General features: G+C 39.2%; 1 protein-coding gene across 3 annotated transcripts in view; it reads right to left on the reverse strand.

Moving 5' to 3' along the window:
• Positions 1–18,305, reverse strand: part of DTNA (dystrobrevin alpha) — a 446,516-nt gene that overhangs the window by 217,360 nt on the left and 210,851 nt on the right. The window contains exon 1 of one of the 3 annotated variants that reach the window (XM_004386874.2): positions 1,074–1,302. The exons of the other annotated variants lie outside the window; for them this stretch is intronic. The gene's annotated coding sequence lies outside the window, so the exon portion shown is untranslated. Of the gene's footprint in view, positions 1–1,073; positions 1,303–18,305 lie in introns of those variants that run through there. 3 annotated transcript variants of the gene reach the window in all.

Raw genomic sequence — 18,305 nt, forward strand, 5'->3', positions numbered from 1 at the left:
GAATTTCCTATATGAAATACTCTAGGTGAACACTGAACATACTTGAATAACATTATGAATCTGCTACTGTTTAGGTAGGTTTTGTCTCTTTAGATGCCAAGGTAACTTTGTTTTAAGAGGAGAGAAGTTGCGTCGGTTAACACTTGGCTAAAAAATTAAAGCAAATCCAAATGTCTTGAGAGAAAGACAATATCAAACACCAGTGGAAACAATGAACAACAACAACAAAAGAATATGTTATTATTAAAGAAATTTTCTTCTATTTTATCACGCTTTGTGCGCGTGTTAAAGGCTCTCTTTTGAAGCAAGCTGCTAGGGTGATATGTAAACAAGGCAAAAGTAAGCTTCTGCACTCTGGGAATTGATGCTTCACCAAGCCACACTGAACTGTTTACATTCGATTTTTACCAGTGTCTGTGAAAGAGAGTTCATTTTATAGCCAATTATATTGTATTCATTTCTATTTTTGAATAACACATATACAACCATCATGGCTAAAAGAATAGAATACCAATGAGCATTTTAAAAAGTTGTAAAAATTACAGACAAAGCTAAGTTATTCATATTGGATGAGGTTGGCAATAATGTAATGAAAAAGGAAAAACGCACACAACTTAGCTACAATACATACACTAAACATGGGAGAGAACTTTGCACTACTGCTTCAGTATAACATACGAGTACCTTTGGATCAACGCCACTAATAAGCTCTCCTCTAAGAAAAGTGGACCATTTTCAAAGAGCAAAACAAACAAGGCAACACTTTGCTCAGTTTTACATTGATCTGAAGACAGCGATTATTACATTCTCATCACTCCCTTTCCGGTTTTCTTTGACTTACACACACACTCACACACACTAACCATAGAACTATAAAAACTCACAACATTTTAGTCCCTCGAATTAAAAGCAGATGAAATTCGAGGGGGCAGGGGATAAAGGGGGCAGGAGAAATGTGTCCTGTGCCCATATGGGGGTGGGGGTGGGAGCCACAGTGAAATTCCACCCAGCAAGTTATGCCACTGCGACAGAACTAAGAGCAGTTCAGTTTCCTAGATTCAATTGTACCTTACCTGGTTTCGTAGTTAAATGCACCAACATGCCCCTAATCCTCTGAAGTACTACATATGCTGAAAGCTATAGTATTTGACCTTACACATTTCCACAGAAGAAACTCCAAAGTAACCTTTAACTTCAATAAAAAGCTGTGTTCATTCTTCCCCTTGTGCTCAACACACAGCAATCTAATACACCTCATCATGTGGTCTGTTACCATGGTAGCAATGAATCCAGCTGCTGAAATACAAAAGACTGACAAAAGTTGCTTTTCTCCCCTCCACCCACCCTGACAAAGTCAGATTTATTTTCCTGTATGACAAGTCTAATTTGAATATGTTTCTGTTGTTGACTCAACTTCATGAAGAAAACAAAACAAAACAGAAAGTGAGTAACAGATACAAGAATAAAAGGTCTCCCAAAGCATTTAAACCAACTAATGGAATAACTATGTACATTTTTAAGTTGCCATGCACAAATCCGCTGAAATACTGATCATTATCTCCCACTTCTGCCAATTAAATATTTTTAAATATTAGTTACTAACTCAACAGGAAATACAACAGTAATCCCACAGTTCCTTTAAAAGCAAACAAACAAAAAAATACATTAAATTATTCAGTAAGCACAGGTGCTGAAAACACTATTATCAGTATACAAAGGGCTAGTCTCAAAGTAATTTTCTAGAGCAAACTTCTAATCACAAGCTCAGATGTAGGAGGTAAAGTTCTTCATTTACTTTTCATCAAAACCCTGTGTTTAACTATTACTTACACAGATTAGGTTACACTGATCACGATTTGGATTTGTGGTTATGCAACCTGTGAAAATTAACAAAACTGTATTTGGGGGTTCTATAATAAGAATAGGGGGTCTTGGAATTGGGTTAACATCAGCTCTGAACATTCCTGGGACCCCCAAACCAATGGGGATTTAGTTAATGAAATCTTAATTTAAAGAATCGCTTTCAGTTTATTACCAGTACTTTAAGGAGAGGCGAATGGAAGTCCTAGGTGACTGGAGCTTTGCCTCACACCAGCTGCTGTCCTTCCTCCCACCACATACGTGCTCCCTGTCCTCCAGTGGGCTGCTGCTTCGTGCCCCAGGCTTGTATTGTTACCCTGCTGCTCCCAAAGCCTTGCTTATTTCCCAGACTTAGCTCATATTTCATAATAATTTGTTTACATATCTATCTCCTCCCTTTAGATATGGCTTCTCCTAGGAACAGGGACACTGACTTATTCATCTCCCTGTGCACAGTGGTTAAGAGCTACAGCTGCTAACCAAAAGATCAGCAGTTTGAATCCACCAACTGCTCCTTGGAAATCTTACGGGGCAGCTCTACTCTGTCCTATAGGGTTGCTATGAGTCGAAATCAACTCGAGGCAAAGGGTTTGGGTTTTTTAGTTTGTTTTAATATCAACTAACTAAGGATTTGGCATAATGTAGGGCTCAGTGGCTATTTTTTGAATGGATAAGGAAGGGAATGAATGTTTTATATGAGAGCATTGGAGGAAACCTCAACCCCTCAGGATTGTGTTCCGAGCATTCCCTGCTGTGGTTAAACCCTTAACATACTGCACAAGCTTTTCCTTAATACACGGCATCACTAAGAGAGGCAGGACAGAGTAGCTCTGTGGAGTCACACAGTCAGGGGTTTGAAGCCTGGCTCTTGCCAATACTAGCTTATTTAACTGGATAATTTAACCTTTTTATACCTCAGCCCTGGTGGCGCAGTGGTTAACAGCTCGGCTGCTAACCAAAAGGTCAGCAGCTCAAATCCACCAGCCACTCCTTGGAAACCCTAAAGGACAGTTCTACTCTGTCCTATAGGGTCACCATGAGTCGGAATCAACTGATGGCAATGGGTTTCAGCAATGGGATACCTTGATTTACCATTCTGTCAAAGTCTCTACATTATAGAGCTATGCAAAAGGATTAAATGAGATAATTCAAAGAAAGTACTAAGCACCAAGCTTGAAAGGTACTAAGTGCTCAGTAAATGATGGTTAGTATTATTTGGTAAGGATTCCATAGGTGGCGCAAATGGTTATGTGCTTGGCTGCTAACCAAATGGTTGGCGGTTTGAACCTACCCAGAGGTGCCTCAAAAGAAAGGCCTGGTGATCTGCTTCGAAAAGGTCACAGCCATGAAAACCCTATGGGATGCAGTTCTACTGTGAAACATACATGGGGTGGCCATGAGTCTGAATCGACTCGATGACAAGGTTCAGTGGTAGAATTCTCGCCGATGTACTGCATGCACAGCCACCACCTGTCTTGTCCATGGAGGCCTGCACGTTGCTATAATGCTAAAGAGGTTTCAGCAGAGCTTCCAGACTAAGATGGACTAGGAAGAAAGGCTTGGTTATCTACTCATGAAAATCAGCCAGTGAAAACCCTGTGGATCATAATAGTCCCATCCCATTGTGTATGGGGTCACCATGCATCAAGGGCCAACTCAACGGCAGCCAACAACAACGTTATTTAGTAAAAACTCTTTTTATAAATTTTGAACAAGACGAACAATAAGAAAGTTGAGTGGCAAATGCCTTCCCCTTGCTGATAAAATTGTTGTCAATCAGATGCACATTATCAGTCATATGCTTCATAATGTACATTTGGGTAACAACACAGAATGGATCCAGTGACCATTTCAGACAAATAGCCAGGGCTGCTTACTCCCACCTGCAAAACAAACCAGGAGGGGACCTGACCAGCCAATAGGTGACACACAATCCCTACACAAAATGGACTGTGGGAAGAACATTAAGTTGGTAGTCATTTTTTTTTTTTTACCTTTAAATATGAAAGAAAAACACAATAAGTAAAAGAGTTCACTCAGATATTTACACTGGAACCTCCAAAACTGATCTATGCTATTTATTAGTGATTTTTTTTCCAAATTAAAATGGCATGTAAAGAATCTTAACTATAAATGGCTTTGGAATAGAAATTTTTATACAGAATGCTATTTTAATAATTTGTTAATGTTGGATTAACCCAACCAAACCAAACCCATTGTTTTCGAGTTGATTCTGACTCACAGCGACCCTACAGGACAGAGTAGAACTGCCCCAAAGGGTTTCCAAGGAGCAGCTGGTAGATTCAAACTGCTAACCTGTTGGTTAGCAGCCTGAGCTCTTAACCACTGTGCCACCAGGGCTCTGCTGGATTAACAGGAGCCTTTAAAATAAGGTCACTTTGATCTGTAATAAGTGCTGTACACTGCTCACCAATATAGACTTTCAACTGTTTTCCTCCACAGTCATCTAACTCAGGAAATTACCTGACACCACAGTCAATTGCACAGGGAAATTAACATTAAAATCCCTTTGAAGACTACGGAGCAAAGAAAACAGCCATGGGTTTAAAAAAAGCTTTCGGCAGAAAAAAAAGAAATATATCTTTGCATTGCAGGAAGTTTGCCAGAAGAATAAAATGAATGTTGCACATTGCAAGATTTTTCTATCATTTAAAAAAAAAACAGACCTACAATAATCAGTTGAGATTATTAAAATAGCTTTGGCACTGCTACAACCCTGGAAAATCCTTAAGTGTTGTGACTCATCATGACACAGTCCTATAAAGTGTATGTCTGAGTGAGGCAGGGCAGGCAAAAAGGCAAGGAGCACCCACACTGGGGAATTAGCACCTCCTAATTCTGCTCAGAACAGTTGCTAAGGGAAAGACTAATAGAACCACAATTTGAATAATTCATAACCATTTTTAATGTGTGGCTGGCTGCGTATAGACTCACTCACTTCTTTGAAAGCCTTTACCTTGTGCTTTTTCTTCTCCTACAGATTGGTTGTATGGCCATTATATTTATCTAATTGTTTCTTCATTTTGTAAATTTAAGAGTCTATCATAGACCAAGAGGCAGTTGTTCAAACAGAACAAGGGGATACTGTGTGGTTTAAAATCAGAAAAGGTGTGTGCCAGGGCTGCATCCTTTCACCATACTTATTCAATCTGTATGCTGAGCAAATAATCCAAGAAGCTGGACTATATGAAGAACAGGGCATCAGAAATGGAGAAAGAGTCATCAACACCTTGCAATATGCAGATGACACAGCCTTGCTTGCTGAATGAAACTGAAGAGGACTTGAAGCCCTTACTGATGAAGATCAAAGAATAAAGCCTTCAGTGTGGACTACACCTCAACATAAAGAAAACAACTGGACCAATAAGCAACATCATGATAAACAGAGAAAATACTGAAGCTGTCAAAGATTTCATCTTACTTGGATCCACAATCAATGCCCATGGAAACAGCAGTATAGAAATCAATCAACGCATTGCATTGGGTAAATCTGCTGCAAAAGACCTCTTTGAAGCGTTCAAAAGCAAAGTTGTCACTTTAAGGACTCAGGTGCGCCTGACCCAAGCCATGGTGTTCTCAGTCGCATCATATGCATGCGAAAGCTGGGCAATGAATAAAGAAGACCAAAGAAGAATTGATGTCTTTGAATTATGGTGTTGGTGAAGAATATTGAATATACCATGGGCTGCCAGAAGAACAAACAAATCTGTCTTGGAAGAAGTACAGCCAGAGTGCTCCTTAGAAGCAGGAATGGCAAGACTTTGCCTCACATACTTTGGACATGTTATCAATCAGGAGGAACCAGTCCCTGGAGAAGGACATCATGCTTGGTAAAGTAGAGGGTCAGTGAAATAGAGGAAGACCCTCAACTTGATGGATTGACAAGCATGACAATGACTGTGAGGATGGTGCAGGACCAGGCAGTGTTTCGTTCTGTTGTACATAGGGTCTCTATGAGTCAGAACCAACTCGATGGCACCTAACAACAACAACAACAATTTCATACAAAGAATCCAATCGCCTAAGGAGAAAGAGTTTTCTCAACAGAGGTGATGCTTCAGAATGTGGTCCCAGGGAGTCAGTTTGCCAAACCCCGGTCCCTTAGAGGCGGGAGGGAGTTTACAAGGTTATTTGCTTCACTGCTCTCTCTTCAGACTCCAGGGCGCCTAATTCTCAACAAACTCAAGTTAATTTAACATGGGCTGAAAGGTCATGTGCTTGAATTAAACAACATGGCTGCAAAGAGCACTGGCTGCCGATGTTAATGAAATTAAAACAAGGCAAAACTATTTGAACCTCTCCAAAGAAACTTTTTCAGGTCTCTTTTTATTACTTATTTATAAATATCATTTATAATATTATTTATTTTCTAATATCACAAAGTGCTTTATGTTAGGGCACTGGTTTAAATTCTAACAAGAAAGTTTATTAACAGCAACAAAAAAGATTGTGATCTACTGAACAGTTTTTGCAAGCACATAGTTTCTTGGACTTTTTTGAGCAGCTGACCTAAAAAATACTAATCGGATTAGTATCTAGTCTATTCATGAAAATATCTTATGAAAGAGCAAAGCTGTTGTAAGCCATCTCAATTTTATCTAACCCAATATCAAGATATTCTATTTTACCCTTAAGACATTTTGAAAACACACACTCCTCTTTTGAACTGTATTAACAGTGTCACAAATAACAAGGATTTCTTTGTAGGATTCTGCTGTTGACACATCACAGAAAATACCTGATTTTAAATAATACTGTGAATTTGATTGCTATATATCCTAGATGTGACTTATTGTGAACCCCTAACCTATTTGCCCTACTCATTTATGGAGCTTTCTTCCCAAAGTCCTGTTTTTGTATATTTTATCTCTTTAAAATGCACAATTATACAGTTATGCTCTGGATTGATCATTATTGCAAAACATACTTGGTTTTTAAAATTAACAATAAAAAGTTACATTTATTGTTCATTTTTTCACTATAAAGGCAATACATGTCCATCATAAAGAAGTTGAAAAAGACAGAAATATTTATGAAATAACATTAAAAGCCTTCATAACTCAACTACCAGAGGTGACCAATATCAACATGTTGGTGTATTTAACTTAGATTAAAAAACTTGCATAATTTTGAATATCACTTTTTTTGCTTAATGAAATAAATGTAAAATAAGCACACTATGGTATTATCTATTCTTTGGAAATATTATTTTAATAGTTGCAGAAAATGCTACCGTTTGGTAGCGTTACCATCGAGTCGATTCTGAGTGACAGTGATGCTATAGGACAGAGTAGAACCACCCCATAGGGTTTCCTAGGTTGAAGGTTACCATGTCTTTTTGCCCACGGAGCAGTTGGTGGGTTTGGATTGCCACCCTATCTATTAGGAGCTGAGAACTTAACCACTGTACCGCCAAAGTTTATTTAGCCATCCCTTACTGTTAAATACATATTTAGTCTTTTCAAGGCTTCTTATTATAAATTGCATCTTTGTATGTAAATTTTTAGTTACATCTTAGGTTATTTCCTTAGAATAGGATTCTAGGGGAGAACTGTTAGGTTTAAATTAGAAAATCTAGGTACAGAATTTTAGAATTGGCAGGATCCCCGCCTATAATTTAGTCTAATGTTTTATTGATGAGGAAACTAAGACTCAATGAGATGAAAGAGCTGATTCAAAGTTTTGCCAGGAATTATTCTAATGCTAGAACAGGATCTGGGGTTCTTTGAGAGTCTGCTTTTTCTAACTTCACCATGCTATCAATGGCAATTCATCCAGGCTGTTCCCTCCCAGTTCCAGTTTGGGATCATCTGTGAAACTCCATGAATGTGCTCTAGAATCCAAGTCAGGAATGGGAGTTACTTAGAGCTAGGTGATGTTGTTTTCTCTGTAGGGACAATCCACAAGGCAGTTATCTTGAAAGCCACCTTCCACTGATAGCAAAACAGAATGGATACTGAGAAAAAGTAAGTATTTTCCCAGACCAAAATTTCTCCTGCAGAGAACAAAAGGAAAAGAGTCCAAGGAAAGCTGAGGGGTCAGGATACTCATAAAGTTAGTGAGCTCAAATTCATATAAAATTAGGCAGGGATCTTTTATGGTCTCTGAGTTCTTTTATGGTCTTGTATTCTGTTGGTAGAGAAAAAGGCCTGTGTGATTTGAATGGCAGGCTGTCAGGTAAATCAAGAAGTATGTGTTTGGTCACCCTCTGTGACAATCCTATATCCTGTAAACCCAGGTTTGTTTGTACAGCCATGATGATGTCTCCATTTGATGGTATATATTCTTTCTCAGCTAGAGGGAAAGGGGAAATATGTTTCTGAAAATCAAATCTACCGTGAAGTCAAGGAAACAGGCAGATTCCTGAGACTGCACTCTTGAATTTCATTTTCTTAGTTTGAATACCCAGTACTAGACAGGCAGATTCCTGAGACCTTGCTTTAAAAATAATTCATTTTCTTAGACTGAAGAGTCAGTACTGGAGACTATTATTTCTCGTCTCTTCCTTGTGACTTATTCTAAAATGAGATGACTTATTCTAACTCAATAAATTTTAAATAAGTGGCTTCTAAAAGCACATATTGTATTAGATGTAGGCAAAGAAACAAAAATCGCCTACAACCTAGCTAAGGAGATAAGAATATGGATAAAGAAAATATAACTGTAGATATACAATATATGAGAAAGTATATAATCAACTGACTTGAGGGTGGGCAGATAATTAGGCCAGCTTAGGCAGAATATTTAGTGCAAAAAAAAAAAAAAAAATCACCCATCCAGTGTCCAGAAGCTTGGAAAGCATTTGTTATTGGGAGATTATGTGTATTTTCCCACATTCTTTTACTTTGTAACCAGGGACTTAAAAGACATCAGCACAGCATGTATTCTAAAGCTCTGCGGAGGAATGCCTGTTGTAGACTAAGAGCATATTCAGTGACCAAGATTAGATGTAGGAGTGATCAAAGCTACTGAGTTTCTCCCTTCCTTCGTAATGCTTCCCTGGGAAAACACACACAATTAAGTAGTTGGTGGCTGGGGGGCAGTGGGAAGGTGAACGGTAACTGCCTATCAAGTAATGTGTGTATATATATCATAGGTAATTAAATGGAGGAGACTGGGAAGCAAAAGCAATGTCATACACACTGTAGACACTCTGTAAAGGTTAATTACTGATGACAACAACGATAAAAATAAAGGATGTCAGAAGATGAAGCAGGTTAGAAGAAAAATTAAGGTAAGACTATAGGAGAAAAAATTATTATAAAAAAACACAGATTTAAGAGTCTGAAAAGAATTTAAGGTGATTTAGAGGGAATGAAGAAAATGGAAGCACGTATGGGGTCATCATGAGGTAGAGTCGACTCAACAGCAACTGGTTTTACTGGTTTTTATGTGGGTCAAGGTAATACAGAATAAAATTACTAAGAAGGGAAGAATAGAGAAAGAATACTGGTGAAAAATCATTAAGAGAATTGCTTGAATAAACTGAGACAGGCAACAAACTAATATTAGAAATTTCATTCTGTATGCTAAAATAAATTCCATTATTGGAATGAAAGAAAAAGGTCCACCTACTAGTTGAAGAAATTTCATATAAATTGACCCAAGGTATAAAGCTATCAGTCACTTTGGACCCTTCTGGATATCTGTGGTGACAAATACTCCATTAGCACAGATCTTCCACCTGACATTTAAGAGGTTCCCATATGTGAGGCTGAGGACTTAACTGGAGTCATCTGTGAGGTATTATCTTTGCTCCACACGTCACGCTGGTCAATTCTTCATTAGACTACCACATTCGGATCACAGCCTCAGGAACGTGAAATGGAGAAACTGGAGAAGGTACAATGGTGAACAATAAACAGGAAGGAAAGTGGAATATAAGACTGTGAGGGAGGCAATTAAGCATTTGAAAGGGTATCTGCTCATAAATAAGGTTAGCAGGTGTTCTTCGTTTTTTTTACTGAAGGCACCACAGTATGCTTTTGTCAGGTTAGACACTAGGATGGACCTTGCGTCATAATACAAACATTCTGGTCTGTACATAATATTAGCATTCTACTTTGTTCATCAGAGATGAATAGAATTTTCAGAGGATTTATTAGCCACTCATATTTGTTATACATGTAACATGTAATCCCAGTGAAGACATAATTTTGTGTTTACATGTTTCTATACACACATATTGAAAAGAAACTAAGTCACATATTAGATTCTGTGGTTTAGCTTGCCCACCCATATTGTCAGAGCAATAATATCCAGAACACTGAACACAAAGAGTGTTTTATCTATTCCAGGTTTTATAACATCTTTGTTAAAGATTGTAGGCCAACTAAAAAATAAAAGTGTGCAAACATATTTTCTAATTACTTGTAATCTCACCAACAACAGGTAACATTTTTGTATTTACTTATTCCTATCTGTCAGAATTCCTATCGATTCTATTGGTTGGCAGTTCAAACCCACCAGACGCTCCAGGAAAAAGATGTGGCAGTCTACTTCTGTAAAGACTTACACCCTTGGAAACCTTATGGGGCAGCTCTACTCTGTCCTACTGGGTTGCTGTGAGTCGGAATCTACTAGACGGCAGTGGGTTTGTTTTGGCTTTGGTATCTACCTCTATGTAAACATGTCTCTTGATTTCTAAACACTGTTACTTCTTAAACTGCAATCTTCCACATTCTAGGGGAGGATACAAATGTTATAACTTCACGTTTGAAAGAAGACTGCTCTTTTTTAGGGGAAGAAACATTAAGGGGCCTATTGATTATGGATAGCCTAATCTGGAAGAGAAAATAAACGGCTCCATGCAACAGAGAAAAATGCTACGTTTATTATGGGTGGGGCAGCTGAAAAATTATGTTTTTAACAGTAACGAGGAAGGGTTTAGGGCCTAGAGCCAGAGAGGGTGTTGAGGTTCTGAACATGGCGAGCAAGGGGCAGGTCAAAGGGAACTCCTACTTGTAGGGAAGCAGGTCTAAAACCATGGTGGCCCAGGAGGAAAACAGCCAAAATGCGACCCCTTCTGAAGGGCATGACTTACCATCTAAGGAATAATTATGCTGTTGACCAAATCTTAATGTTGTTTTTTTTTTAATAATTTCAATTTATTTCTAGCATTTTTTAAACAAATTAACTGTAAAAAACTTTCCTATAATTCTCCCGTAGAACTATTTTATTCCATTGCATCTTTTTTTTAATAGTTGTAATTTAGATGAAGTTTACATTTCAAGTTAGTCTTTGTCTGGTTCCCGTTCTCCAGGGGAATGCTTTCAAAGTCTCTCCATTTAGGATGATGTTGGCTGTTGGCTTCACATAAATCTCCTTAATTATATACAGGAATTTCCTTTCTATTCCAATTTTGTAGAGAGTTTTTATCATGAATGGGTGTTGGACTTTATCAAATGCCTTTTCTGCATCGACTAATAAAATCATGTGGTTCTTGTCTTTTGTTTTATTTATGTGATGGATTACACTGATTGTTTTTCTAATATTGAACCACCTCTGCATACCTGGTATAAATCTCACTTGATCATGGTGAATTATTTTTTTGATATGTTGCTGAATTCTATTGGCTAGAATTTTGTTGAGGTTTTTGCGTCAATGTTCACGAGGGATATTTGTCTGTGATTTTCGTTCTTTTTTTCTTTTTGGTGTCTTTAACTGGTTTTGGTATCGGGGTTATGCTGGCTTCATAGAATGAGTTTGGGAGTATTCCACCCATTTCTATGCTCTGAAATATCTTTAGTAGAAGTGGTGTTATCTCTTCTCTGAAAGTTTGGTAGAATTCTCCAGTGAAGCCATCCAGGCCAGGGTTTTTTTTTGTTGCAATTTTTTAATTATATTTTCAACCTTTTCTTTTGTTATGGGTTTAGTTAGTTGTCCTACCTCTGTTTGCGTTAGTTTAGGGAGGTAGTGAGTTTCTAGAAATTTGTCCATTTCCTCTAGGTTTTCAAATTTGTTACAGTACAATTTTTCATAGTATTATGTTATGATTCTTTTAATTTCAGTTGGGTCTGTTGTGATATCACCCATCTCATTTCTTATACAGGTTATCTGCTTCCTCACCTGTTTTTCTTTTGTCAGTTTGGCGAATGGTTTATCAACTTTGTTGATCTATTCAAAGAACCAGCTTTTGGACTTGTTAACTCTTTCAATTGTTTTTCTATTCTCTATTTCATTTAGTTCTGCTCTAATTCTTATTATTTCCTTCCTTCTGGATCCTGAGGGCTCCTTTTCCTGCTCCCTTTCTACTTGTTCCAGATGTAGGATTAGTGCTTTGATTATGAGTCTTTCTTGTTTTTGGATGTGTGCATTTATTGCTATAAACTGACCTCTGAGCACTGCTTTTGCTGTGTCCCAAAGGTCCTGGTAGGATGTGTTTTCATTCTCATTTGACTCTATGAATTTCTTTATTCCATCCTTAATTTCTTCTATAACCTAGTAGTTTCTGAGCAACGTGTTGTTCAGTTTCCATGTGTTTGATTTTTTTCCCTTGCTTTTTCTGCTGTTGATTTCTACTTTTATGGCGTTATGGTCAGAAAAGATGCTTTGTAATATTTCGATGCTTTGGATTTTGTTAAGGCTTGCTTTATGGCCTAATATGTGGTCTATTCTAGAGAATGTTCCATGTGCGTTGGAAAAGAAAGTATATTTGGCTGCTGTTGGGTGGAGTGTTCAGTATATGTCTAAGAGATCAAGTTGATTGATTGTAGCATTTATCTCTTCCGTGTCTTTGTTGAGCTTCTTTCTGGATGTTCTGTCCTTCACCAAAAGTGGTGTGTTGAAGTCTCCGACTACTATTGTGGAGCTGTCTATCTCTCTTTTCAGTGCTTTTAGTGTTTGTTTTATGTATTTTGGAGCGCTGTCATTGACTGCGTAAATATTTAATACAGTTATGTCCTCCTGGTGTATTGACCTTTTAATCATTATGTAGTGTCCTTCCTTATTCTTTGTGGTGGATTTTACTTCAAAGTCTACTTTGTCAGAGATTAGTACTGCCACTCTTGCTCTTTTCTGAGTGTTGTTTGCTTGATATATTTTTTTCCATCCTTTGAGTTTTAGTTTGTTTGTGTCTTTAAGTCTAAGGTGTGTCTCTTGTAGGCAACGTATAGACGGATCGTGTTTTTTATCCTATCTGCCACTCTCTGTCTCTTTATTGGTGCATTTAGTTCATTTACATTCAGCATAGTTATTGATAGGTATGAGTTTAGTACTGTCATTTTGATATCTCTTTGTGTGTGTTGTTCACAGTTTCTTTGTTCCAATTAATTTTCTGTGCTGAGTCATTTTTCTTCATGTATTTTCTTTTCATCTTTTTTCATTGTTGTTGATTTTGTGTTTGCTGAGTCTTTATATTTCTCTAGTTTTTTATTTTGACTTGTAGGATTGTTAGTTTCCTTTGTGGTTACCTTAATATTTACCCCTGTTTTTCTAAGTTTATACTTGTCTTTTATTTCTTTATATCACCTTGACTTCCTCTCCATATAAAAAATCTACGTCTACATTTAAGTCCCTCTTTTTTGTTTTAATGTTGTCATCTTTTACATATTGACGTCTCTTTCCCTATTTTCAGTGTTTTAGCTTTGATTTACTTTTGTGATTTCCCTGTCTGGGTTGATATCTGGTTGCTCTGTCCTGTGTTCTAGCCTTGGGTTGTTATCTGATATTACTGATTTTCTAACCAGAGGACTCCCTTTAGTATTTCTTGTAGTTTTGGTTTGGTTTTTGCAAATTCCCTAAACTTCTGTTTATCTAGAAATGCCCTAATTTCACCATCATATTTGAGAGACAGTTTTGCTGGATATATAATTCTTGGCTGGCAGTTTTCTTCCTTCGAGGCTTTATATATGTCATTCCATTGCCTTCTTGCCTGCATGGTTTCTGCTGAATAGTCTGAGCTTATTCTTATTGACTCTCCTTTGTAGATGAGTTTTCATTTATCCCTAGCTGCTCTGAAAATTCTCTTTATCTTTGGTTTTGGCAACTTGATTATAGTATGTCTTGGTGACTTTCTTTTGGGATCTGCCATATGTGGGGTTTGATGAGCATCTTGGATAGATATCTTATCATCTTTCATGATATCAGGGAAGTTTTCTGCCAACAAATCTTCAACAATTTTCTCTGTATTTTCTGTTACCGCCCCCCCCCCCATTCTGGTACTCCAATCACTCATAGGTTATTCCGCTTGACCCACATAATTCGTAGGGTTTCTTCATTTTTTTAAATCCTTTTATCTGAGTTTTCCTCAAATAAACTGGTGTGAAGTGCTTTGTCTTCAATCTCACTAATTCTGACTTCCATCGCCTCAACTCTGCTCCTGTAACTTTCTATTGAGTGGTCTAACTCTGAAATTTTATTGTTAGTCTTCTGGATTTCTGATTGCTGTCTCTCTATGGATTCTTGCAGCCTATTAAAGTTGTCATTATGCTCTTCTCTAATCTTTTTAATTTCCTCTATTGTGTGTTCTGCGTTTTGCTTAATTTCCTTCCTAATTTCTTGAAGATTTCTGTATATTAATCTTTTTATTCTGCCTCCGGTAATTCCAAGAAATTTTCCTCCTCTGGAAAATTTCTAGATTCTTTATTCTGGGAGCTTGCTGAAGCCATCATGGATTGTCTCTTTATGTGATCTGATATTGACTGTTGTCTCCAAGCCATCAATAAGTTATTATATTTATTCATTTTATGTTTTCTTACTGTGTCTAGCTTCTTTTTTTGTTTTGATATGCCCGAATAGGCTCCTCATATAAGCTAGTTTGATTATTGGCACCTTTGAAGCTCTAATGTCCTGTCAGCAGGTGGTTAGATCTGTTACTAGGTATATGAGCTCAGGAGTCTGCCTACTCATCATGTACAGATTCAGCTCAGGAGCCCAGGTGGATAGCCACCAAGTGTGCGGTGTAGGCTCTCACCTACAGTCCTAGACAGGCATGGGTGATTGGTGTAGGCAAAGGCATCTGGCTGCAGCAGGGGGACACACTCTGAGCAAGGCAGGGGGCCAACGGCTGTCCCCGAATGTCCAGGAGGACGGCCTGTCCCTATTCCCTAGAGCACGTAGGTGGATGGGTTTTGCAGCAGGACTATCAGCACCTAATGCTGTTGCCTGTAAGGACTGTGGGTCACCCCTTATCTTTGGGCACTTATTGCAGGCAACTAGGTGGCATGTGTGGAGCCACCAGTCCTCACGCCCCTGATGTGGGTAGCTGAAGACCTGGCTTAATGGGCAGAACAGTATCAAATATCACAAACCTGCCACTTCACAGCTGAAACAGTTGAAGTCAGACTTTAGGTATATACCCTGTTGTACTGCAGTAATGAGGGCCTACACTGTTGAAATGGGCCCACACAAGACTCTGCAGGGGGAAAGGTACTCAAAGTCCTTGGATCCCTTATGTCTGTGCCTAGGCAAAGAGCTGTTCCTACCCTGGGTTCCTGGCTTAGGGGAGCTGGCAGTTTATTTTTTCCCGTTTGTTAATTTGTTCGCTCTCCAAGGCCAGGAGAATGGCTCAGGGCATGTGACGGATCCTACTTCCAGCCCAGGGGAGCTGGCAATTGCTGACACCGGTCCAGGACCCAGTGCAGAGCAGGGAGCAGGAAGGTAAACGGGAGAGAGGTTTTTCCCTAAGGGGGGTGTTTTTGATCTGCATGGTAGGCTGTAGGCAAGTACTTATTTTTCGCTGATCCAGGGCTGCTTCTCACTGGTTCTGGGTGGCTGAGTAGCCTCTCTGGCACTGGGTCTCTCCTGGTGCGGAAAACACGCCTCCCAAGCACCGAACACCGCTCACCCATGAGCTGCTCAGGCCTGAAGGGCTCAGTCTCTCGCCGGGTCAGGTCTGGCAATTCCTCGCTGCTTCCAAACCCTTCTCCCTCCCCCTGCCACTCAGTCCGGTTCCTCAACTTTGCCTTAGATGTTTTGGGTTCCCAGATTGTCACATATAACAGATTCACTTATTTTTTCGGGTCTTTCTTGTAAGAGGGTCCACTGGAAGCGTCTGACTACTCCACTATCTTGGCCCCACCTCCCCAAATCTTAATATTCTTAGTTGTGATATTTCTCTGTTATTGCCAAGAATTTGAGATAGCTTTGTGGACACTTGCTCACTGGCCTCAGCTTCACAGTGGGTAATTACATTTCCATGCTTGGAATCGGGTGTGAGGAGCACTTAGCTTGTCTCTCTGAGGTGATACGATTGTATCTCAGATCTCTCTGAGAAAGTGACATTTGAAGTGACACCTGTGAACAATGAGGATGAGGCTTTTCAGGCAAAGGGTACAACCCCAGAAGGGAGGGAGTCTGATGTGTTCAAGAACACAAGAAGACCAGCACTATGCATAAAGGGGAGAGGGTCATGGTGTGAAACTGGAAGAACTGGCAAAGACCAGGGCTTTGTAGGCCATGTCAGGGATTCTGAAATTTATTCCAAGTGCATTGGGAAGCTCCTGAAGCATAAAAAAAAATGATAGTGACATATCCAACTTTAATTTTTAAAAGAACACACTGGCTATGGTATGGAGAATGAATAGGAGAGAAACAAGAATGGATAAAGTGAAGCTAGTCTGGAGGCTGACTGGTGATGGTGGACCAGAATGATGACAATAGAAACAGCAAGAAGTGGACACATTTGAAATATATTTTGGAGGCAGAATTGGCAGTAATCAGTCATAGACTGAATGTGGGAGATTAATTAGAAAAAGTTGTAAAGAAAAACTCCCTGCATTCTGGAGTAAATGGAGGTGGCACACACTATGATGCAGTAGTGTGCGTGTGGAGCTTACTGAGGGAGGGTGGTGAGGGATTAGTTGCATGTGAGAAAAAGTTCACGTGGCTATGTCATAGAGGCTGTTGTTTATATAAGACAAAAACCCTGAAGAGAGGCGTGGATAATGATATACATGTAGGAGTTGTAGGTACAGAGGGGTTTTTTGAAGTTCTGGGTAAAGAAGAAAACGCCTATATAGAGAAGCATGGCCAAGATTCCACTCTGAGACAAAGGAGCCAGGGAGGTAGGAGGAAAGAGTGTTTCTATGGAAGCTAAGATAAGGGGATTTTTCAGGAAGGAAGAGCTGGTCCTCAGGTAGAAATCTGCTGAGAAGTTGAGTAAGATAAGAAAGGAAAAAGCCATTCACTGGCTTTGGAATATGGAGATAATGATGACCTTAACAAGAACCGTTTTGGTGGGATGATGAGGGACAGGAGAGTGAGAAGAAGTGGAGGTGAGGCGGCAGAATGAGCCTGTGTAGATTTTTTTTTTTCTTTTGAGAAACTTGGATTTGTAGAAGAGCAGAAAACAGGGCAGCAACTGAAAGGAAATGTGAAGTCAAGGGAATATACAAGATTCCAGAAAATATTTACATGCTGAGGAGAGTGGTCCGCTAAAAGCTCAAAGACTGAAGATCTGGGAGAGAAAATGAATAATTGTGCTCAGTCTTCAAGGCGGTAACAGGAGATGGGATACAGAGTACATGTGGAGGGAAACTGCCTCTCCTGTGACATGAGGGAAGAAGGAGGACAAGAGTGCCAATGAAGGTACATTTGTACATTTAGGAATGAAAAGAATAGGAGATTCCTGTCTAATGGCTTCTACATTCTCAAGGAAGTAGGGGGCAAAGTTAGTAGCTCAGAATGAACAATGAGGAGAGGAGGTTTGAAGGGAGAGGAGAAATAATGAACTCACTGTGGAAACTAGAGAAATAGGAGGATTGCCAGGCAGTGCTGCAGGCAGACCTGAAGTGGTGACCATGAACTTCGAGTGATACCAGCATGCTCTGCTGTGTGGTTTTCTTCAGCAAAAGCTCAGCCAAACAGGTGCAAGTATGGATAAGTCAGGTGACAGGGTTCATCAGGACTCAGCTATTGCCAGGTCAGTGTGATGGGAGGAAAGACATGCAAGGGAGCTGAAAGTATGAAAAAGGGAAGTTTGTACAAAGGATGGACCATGGAATCTAAGGCAAGCAAGGACGGAAGTAAAGACAGGAGGAGGCTGACACATAGTGAGAAACAGCTAGGACCAAAAGTCCCTGTAATGAACAGAAGTAACTGCAAATGTGGAGGGAGTATCAGAGCAAAGCAATTGGAGAGAAGGGTATCTGATTCTGTGATCATGGATGTGGTTCAGTTTCTGAAGACGACCAGCTCCAGGGGCCGCAGAAGTCAATGGCTGGGGTCAAGTGGAAGGATTTTTCTAAATATTAGGAAATTATTGATTATGTCATCCATCAGGATACTGAAGTAATTAAGAATGAAGGTAAGATACACTGTTGGTGGAAATGTAAAATGGTACAACCACTTTGGAAATCGATTTGGTGCTTCCTTAAAAAGCTAGAAATAGAAGTACCATACGATCCAGCTATCCCGCTCCTTGGAATATATCCTAGAGAAATAAAAGCCATCACACGAATAGATATATGCACACCCATGTTCAT

The sequence above is a fragment of the Trichechus manatus genome, unplaced genomic scaffold (assembly GCF_000243295.1).
Source record: "Trichechus manatus latirostris isolate Lorelei unplaced genomic scaffold, TriManLat1.0 scaffold00175, whole genome shotgun sequence".
NCBI classification, from domain to species: domain Eukaryota; kingdom Metazoa; phylum Chordata; class Mammalia; order Sirenia; family Trichechidae; genus Trichechus; species Trichechus manatus.